The following is an 8,170-nucleotide window of genomic DNA, read 5'->3' on the forward strand; positions in this document are numbered from 1 at the left end:
CAAGGGCACAAAGGTGCGAGCTTAGATTTCATCCATGTCGGTCTGCCTCCCAGAGATCCTCCTTTCAGCTACTAAATTGTATGACCCCAATTTATATCATCCAGTCCACAGTCACACACCCCACCTCCTCTCATCAGAGAAGCTGGCTGAGAAAGTGTCCATTGGGATCTGGGTTCAAATTCCATATAGACTTTTCTTAATCATGTACCTGTCAGTCACTTTGTGACCCCAGACAAGGTACTTTTTTTCTTTGAAGGTCAGTGATTGCTAAAGAAGAAATAATATTTACTTCCCCAAGTAATTGGGAGACTTAAGTGTGTTTCTGAAAGAGAAAAAGGCAGATACCCAATAAGTACTCAAAAAATATGCCAACATTTCCAACACACACACACCTGTCACTGGAACAGGGTGCAGTTTGGTCTACACTCAAGGCTTAGTGTATATAAAAGAGTAACTGGATCCCTGCCACTTTTTATTTAGTTATAGAAGTCGAGTAGAATGATTGTTTGCTAACATCCAGCACTGTCTGGGGGCAACTCTGCCATGAAGAAAGTTTATTATTGTCACTTTCGTTTAAACTTTCTCCCCACCACACACACACACACACACTCCACTGCCAATTCCCTGAGGGATCATCTAGTGTCTCCTTTACCAATGGCTTTGTTCTCAACAAACTGTCATAATCCCAGATAATTTGTTAGCTCAGTGGTGCTCAAACAGCACAATCATAGCCTGTAGCAATTCAGGAAGACCCTTTTCCTTTAAAGGAATCTCAGGTTACAATGGACAGGCCAGAAAAACAACAGTCATTTGGCTGAGTTTGGATAAAACTGACTGCAAGTGGCTTTACAGTCACATCACTGCAGAGGCTGTCAACTGAAAACAGGCAAAAGATCTTTGTGTTTTACTAGATGACACTAGGAAATATTTAAGATCAAAAGGGAGTGCACCCCAACGGGTCTTTTTAGTGGGCTGGGGGTTTTCTCTAGTGCCCCTGGAATCAGACCAATTTGTTCAGCCTATTCTTAAGGCCAGCTCTGGCTGATTCTGAAAACCAAGACATGTATAGAGGGCTCCAAAAGTTCTCTGAAATCCTGAGCTGGACTGTTTGCAGCAGGATAAGGGCCAAAAGGCTCCTCCCATCAATCGTGAAGCCTGGGACCCGTCCAAAACTTCTCCAGGAATCCTGATGGGTTCCAAGGAATCCTGCCCAGGGAATTACTAAGAGGCCTCACCAGTGGGGCTCCTGTCCTTTCAAAGGGACCCACAGGAGGTCAGGGCTGCAGTGGAGGTTCAGGTCTATCCTGGCTCAGGGTTTCCCAGGAAGGAGGGGATGCCCAGTGCTTATTGAGAGAATAATAAAGATATCTTGTACATCATGGATGAACCTTGAAAATATTGTGCTAGGTAAAAGAAGCAGTCAAAAAGGACCACCTACTGTATACTTCCACTTATATGAAATGTCCAGAGTAGGCAAAACCATAGAGACAGGATGGCAGGTTAGGGGGAAATGGGGAGTAACTGCTAATGGGTAAGGGAGTTCTTTCTGCGGTGCTAAAAATGTTATAAAATGATGGTGATGGTTGCACAACTCTGCGAATATACTAAAAACCATTGAAGTGTACATTTTAAATGGGTGAATTGTACAATATGTGAAATTATATCTCAATAGAGCTGTTTAAAAAATGAACAAAAGTATCCTGAAGTTTATCTTACAATAACCAAACCATTAGGTCCAGGTTCATAGGAAATCCACCCAAATGCCATTCATTCATTCATTCATTCACTCATTCTAAATTTACCAGTGAGCTCCCTGTGTGCAACCGGACCGCCTTGTCAGCAACAGAACACCAGGTCTCCTCGCTGCACCCAGCTTAAAGCCTGTTTGCTGGGTTTTAACAGGACCCCTTTATTACACACTGCAAGTAAAACGTGACTTCCCTGGCCCTGAGGAGATGAGGGATCCCGGGGCCTTTAACAGGGGAATTTCAGAAAATCTCCTTTTCATTTATGCTCTCCACAGAGCCGCCGAAGCCTTACTCCCGTCTTTCTCTTTTTCCTGCCCCAACTCTCCAAAACTTCCAGAAGAAATGGGGCTGTCGTTAGCAGCTCCAGAAGCAATTTTCCGGGGAAATTGCTCACAGGTCCCTGTGAGAGCTGCACACAAGCTTTGGACACTTTCCATAAGGGCAGGTTCAAAACCGCCCGACCTAAGCAGACTGACCCTGAGCTCAGGCGCCACAGGGCAAGCTTTCCACAGAGGACCCAAGAACCCAGTACCAAGATCGGAGCGCCTGGGGTCCTGGGCTTGCAGGCGGCCTCCAGGCTCCGCCCCGGGACTGGAGACCACCTACTGGCCCCACGCTGCAACCTCTTTGCTGCGGCCCTAACCCTGTCTCGCCTGTGCGCACTGCGCGCCAAAGCCCAGCTCCCCAGTGCTTTTCCGCCCGTCTCTGAGAACTAGGAGGCTTGAAACAGCGAGGAGGGGCCAGAGGGATAAAAGGGGGCAAGTAAGGGGTGGAAAAGCTGGGGCGGAGAGCACCCTCCAACAGTGCAGCCTGGTGGTGCATCTCAAAGCCGCAGTCTCCTGGTTTCAGGCACCAAAGCAAAAGAAGCATCCCGGTTTCCTGGCGCAGAGACGCGGAGGAGCGCCCACTGCCACCATCCTCCATCAACGCGCTCTGCCTAGTTGCTCTCCTTTGCGGCTAGCACCTGGTCCTCAGCTACCCAGATCTGTGGCAGTACCAAGGGGTGGCTGGATGAGTTTTGTCCCTCATGATCTTCATCATCTGCTTTCTCAATCTACCCCAAATACAAAGTAACTAAAAACAGCGTGCGTTCTATGCATACCCTTCAAGACAAATCCATAAACCTCTTTCCCACCAGATTATGGCCTTTAATAAGCCCTTTCTACATGGAAACTTTGGAGCCGCGACTGTCCCGCAGCCAAACGCAGCTTCTTGCAGTGGCGCGCTCACAGCACCCAAGCACAAGCTCCTGGGAGCAACACAGGTATTCCCAGCGTCTCTGCACTCCCAAAGCTCAGCGCCTCCAGTCTCCCTACCCAAGGAGACCTGGTGAAGAGGCTTCCAGGTGCACCCGTCCTATCCCTTCCCAAAGGTTCCCCCAGGCCATCCTAAGCGCGCGCCTGTGGAGAAGGTCCACGGGATTGCATTGTGTCTGCAGGTGGCTCGCTTCTCCAGGTACAGACTTCGCAGCCAAGCCTAAGAAGAGCAGAGAAAGAGGAACTGACCTGTGCAGGGCAAGGTTCCAGCCCAGGTTAGGGACCTCTTGGCGCCTAGAGAAGACCCAAGCTCCCGCCGCGAGTTGGTTCTCCGCAGCGCACCGCCCGTGCGCGCTTCCCTCCAGTACCCTTTTTGAATTAGCCTCTTTCCCTTTCCCCCTACTCCGCCCCCTCCCTCTCCCTCGCGCTCTCCCGCTCCTCCTTCCACTCCCAGCGCCTGGAGCCGCCTCCGCCTCTCCAGCGATTCTCTCCAGCTGGGCGCCCTGAATCAGATAAGGGGAAAGGAAGGCCCGCCGGCGGCCAATTATAGAGCGGAAAGTGGCCGCGGGGGCAGAAGGTGGGGGTGGAAGGCAGGCCTAAGTCCCTAACGCTCCCCACTTTCTCTCCTCCCCCTCTCCCCATCCCCGCCCCACCAGAGAGGTAGAGAGGCCGGGCCCGCGCCGCCCACGCGCCCCCCGGACCCCAGACCTGGCCGCCGCCCCACGTGCGCGCCGCAGCCGGGTGTAGGACGCGGGCAGCGAGCCGCTTTCTCCCCTCCAGTGGGACAGAAGTTAGTGCAGAGCTCGTAAACTAGAACCCCTGGTCGCTTTGGGAGGTCTCGAGCCCTCCCGTTTTCAGGTGCGGTGTGCCCACTTCCCCATTCCCAAAGACCGGCCTGGCCTTCCGAGTCACAGACCCTGCGCTCCAGGTGGAGGAAGGGACGGGACGGTACCACTGGAAAGGTCTCCTTCGGTCCTCCCCTCCTCTCCCTTCCTCTGCTGAACAAATCTAAGTGCTATAAAACGCCAAAGCAGTGATGCTCAAACTTTAATGTGTAGGCGAATGATCTGGAGGTGCCGAAACTGACATTTTTGTAGATTTCTAAAAGGACGAAAGGTCGGGAATTTTGTGTGGTTGGACTCCAGAACCTGCAGATTCCCTCCCTCAGAGATTCTGGTTCAACGGGTGTAACTGAGGCCAAGGACTCTGCATTTATCAAACCCCGTGGTGGCTGTGGTCCAGGCAGGCCACCCTTTAAGAGGCTCTGCTCAGGTATGGAGAACAGGACGCGCACAGGAGCCCCGCACTGGCTCTCTAGGGACTCGGTCCCGCGCCCTTACCCGCTGGTCCCTTTTAAAAAGTTACCATCTTTAGCCATTTCTTTAGCCATGCTAACGCCCTGCCCCTGATTCTTTACAGTCTTGCTCGTTCTGTGCTCACAAATGGGGGGGGGGGGGCGGAGAAGGTGCCTAAAAACCGAGGATTTAGCAAGACCCTATTTTTGTGAGCTCTCCTTGGAAAACTGAAAGGAGAGTATGTCACCACTGCCAAAGGCTGGTGATGGAGAGAAGAGAGAGGGCGGGTGGCACTCTAGAAGGTCTCAGGAACTGCTCCCATCGTGCCTAGCTGAGAATCCAGAAAGAAGGACTGTGATGTTTGAAACCTGTCAAGTTGGTCCTTCGGCCATTCCAACGGGAGCCACCTCCTCTGCTTTCCTGGAATTTGTGTGATGTTTGCATCCCTGCCCATGCGCTGAACTTCCCCGAGGTCCTGCGGTTGGAGCGGAAGGCCGGCTACGGCCCCGCCGCCGCCCTGCGTCCCTTGGTCTGGGTCGGAATCGGCCTTCGCTCAGCCGCAGGGCGCGGCCCGAGCACGGCGCCGCTCTGCTGCCGCGCTCCGCTGAACGCGGTTCTCCGGGGTCAGGCGGCCGGCGCAGCTCTCCAGGAGACACTCAAGGCCAAGGACGCCGGACGCGGTACTGCAAGAGTGAGAGCGCCACCTGGTGTCTGCGCGGGGTTAGGGCTCGAGCGGAAACCGGGAAGATTCCCATTCACCCCAGTTTTACACGTAGAGACTAGAATTCCTGAAATGCAGTATATATTCCTGAAGATAACTACCACTTTAGTTAGCTGTCCTGTCCTCTGCCCCCACACAAGTGCCTATCACCCTCATATTATGTTCCGACTTTTCACTAACAAAATTTACTCTTATATTATTCATTTTTACCAAGATGCATAGGACTAATGTAAGCTTTTCTTGTAATTCCCTTGGGGAAGGTAGTTGCATATTAGCCCAAAGTTTTAGGTAAAAGATGGAGGGAAGTACCACCAATTTAATTCAGGAAATTGGTAATGGGAGATTTCCTGATGATTTTAAAATGTGAAAGATGTGTACAAAAACCCATATGCAACAAATAGGCATGATATTTGCTTGATAAATCTTGTGATGATTTGTATTGAATTAGTCATCATATAAAATGTTATTTTTTGGGAATTCTAACTCATCCTTTCTCCCTTTCCTTTTGACTTCTTGAATTTCACTTTAATATAGATAAACTTCAGTTAATGATGAATCAGAATGGCTGGTTTCAATAAATTTTCCATTTAGTTGCAGTTGTGTGTGAAGATCCAGCCCTTTCAAGAGAGTGTTTATTCAACACTTATCTTAAGGTCAGCCCTCAGAGTCTGGTAGAGTACTGAGACATGAATCATAGAAGCAAGACCTCCTTCAATCTAGGAAAAAAATACATATGAATATCTGGGGCTTTTTCAAAAATATCGAAAAATTCCAGCTTCCCACAGTAATTGATTTCAGGACTCAACAACCCTTTGCCAGAGTCTCATCCTGAGTTAGTGACATGATTATAATCCTATTTCTCTCTAAGGATTCCACACACACGTGGGCGTGCATTCATTCTCTCTCTCTCTCTCTCTCTCTCTCTCACACACACACACACACACAAAACCCTTGTTGCCCCTCTCCCCTCAGTCCCCTGAAACCTTGAAGGAAGACTTTGGACTTAAGCCAAAATTGAATGTCTCTGCCTCTTTCTTGCCTCACTTTGGTAGAGTTATTTTGCCTCTCTGAGCCTAACTCTTCATGTTTAGGAAGAGATTAATCAATTATATCTTAGGGTATTGCCATGTGGATTAAATGATAGATGTATTTATGGACCTGATCCATAACAAATAATTAATACATGTCAGCTATATCACCCAAACTGGGATTGTCACCCTCCTGCCCATTGCACATAGCTGTACTCTCTTCAGCAGCCCCTTCTGGAAGATTCTCCTTCAATATTTCTCAACAGAGGTGCTATTGGCATTTGGGCCAGGACGGCATGACTAACTCAGACTTTGTAGAACAGTTATCACTCCTGGCCCCATGAAACAAATTCCAGTAGCACTCACCCTATCTTGTAGTCATTGTGATAACCAGAAATACCACCATTCCTCAGGCCAGCTGCATGAGTTATTTGCAGTTCTACTCCAACCCCTCTGTAACAGCCAGCTGTGAATTTTCCCCCAGTCCAGCATCCATTCCACCTTCATACTCAGCCAGGAGGCAGGCACCAGCTGATAATAATATACCTAACCTTTGAGTGATAACCATAGCCCAAGTCCCTGCTTTCTGCTCCCCTGTTCCCCCCTCCATGCTGACTACCCCGTTCCTGCTTCTGAGACCCTCATATTTGCCCTGATCTTGCAACAGCACAGCTGGTAACAGAGGGTTGAACCCAGCACAGCAGGGTGCCTTCAGGACCCTGGCCCATAGTCAAAGGCCCATTCCTCTTCCAATGGACTGATGTTCCTGCCACAGCAGCTGTTAAATACTTTGTATCTCAGCCTAGAGTAGCAGAGCTCCAAATTCCTCCAGGAAATTGCCTCCATTCCACTGGATGCCTTTGCAGGGGACTGTCATTCAGCGTGCCCTGTTTTCCTCTAGCCAAGTGTGGGCATATGCTTTAAACTAAGCCAACCAGATACTCTCTCCCTCAGATGTAAGTGGTAGGACACAAGGGCAGAAAAAACCTGTTTGCTGAATTTGTATTTCAGTTTATCCTAACAATGAGGCCTGAAGGAACAATAGCTCCTTATAGCCAGACGCAACTCTTAACATCTAGCAGGAACATACAAATGCAGCAACAACAGTTGTTAAAATATTGAAATGCTTTCATAGTGCTTGGTAAATAGCTGCTGCCCCTCAACGCAGAATGTCCTCTTCATCATCCCTTTCCTGAGACCCCCTACCCCAGATCTCCCTTTTGACCCTTAGATCCACTGAGGGCCTCTAGGTCCCTGCCAAAGTGTGGCTACCGGCATCCATTCTGGTTGGGTTGTCCCTGTACCATCCTGGTTGTGCAGTCTTTTGAATACCAGCCCTATCCAGAGCTCTCACACATCTGGCTCCTGTTCTTCCTGAAGCTTTCATCTCAGCAACCCCACTAGTGCCAGATTTGATGTTTTTCCCTGTTAATGGAAGGAACTCAATTGAGCCAAACATTATTTCACCAATCCTGAAGCTGGGATAAAGGACGTGAGAGAGCTTCTCCAAGCTTATCCAGAGTATTAATAGCAAAATCAACCCTGGAATTCAGGGGTTATAACCCTGGGTTTAACTCCCAGGCCATATCTTTTTCCACTATAGTGTGCTGACCCTTTTCCAGACAATTATAGCAATAGCTCCCCTACTCGTACAGGGTTTTTGCTTTACAAAGTGCATTCAAGTGTATCACCCTGTTTTAATACATTAGCTCTGCAAGGTAAGAATCATTCCAGAGGTGAAAATGATTTTGTCTTCCTCTGTTCTTTGTGGTGCTGGAGCCCTCCCCTTCTCCTTACAATCGCCTTTCATGTTCTTGAACCAGTGATTAAGACATTCCTCATCTTTTCAGCTCCATGGCCCAGATCAAAGTCATGGCTTTAACAGTAGCCAAGTTTTTCATGTGTGACAGCATCCCGTCAGTGTGTGCATGCTGCATAAAAGGTTCCATTCATAGCATAATAGTGCTGGGTCAGGTGTAAGTGATTATATACACACTCATGTACCACACAACAACGTTTCAGTCAACTATGAACCACATATATGGTGGTGGTTCCATAAGATTATAATACAACATTTTTATTGTACATTTTCTATGGTTAGATGTGTTTAGATACACCATTA

General features: G+C 48.9%; 1 protein-coding gene across 1 annotated transcript in view; it reads right to left on the minus strand.

Moving 5' to 3' along the window:
- Positions 1 to 3,486, minus strand: part of COL14A1 (collagen type XIV alpha 1 chain) — a 200,049-nt gene extending 196,563 nt beyond the window's left edge. The window contains exon 1 of the mRNA XM_045560831.1: positions 3,254 to 3,486. The gene's annotated coding sequence lies outside the window, so the exon portion shown is untranslated. The remainder of the gene's footprint in view (positions 1 to 3,253) is intronic.
- Positions 3,487 to 8,170: the final 4,684 nt, after the last annotated feature.

This window comes from Lemur catta, chromosome 9, assembly GCF_020740605.2.
Source record: "Lemur catta isolate mLemCat1 chromosome 9, mLemCat1.pri, whole genome shotgun sequence".
Taxonomy (NCBI): Eukaryota; Metazoa; Chordata; class Mammalia; order Primates; family Lemuridae; genus Lemur; species Lemur catta.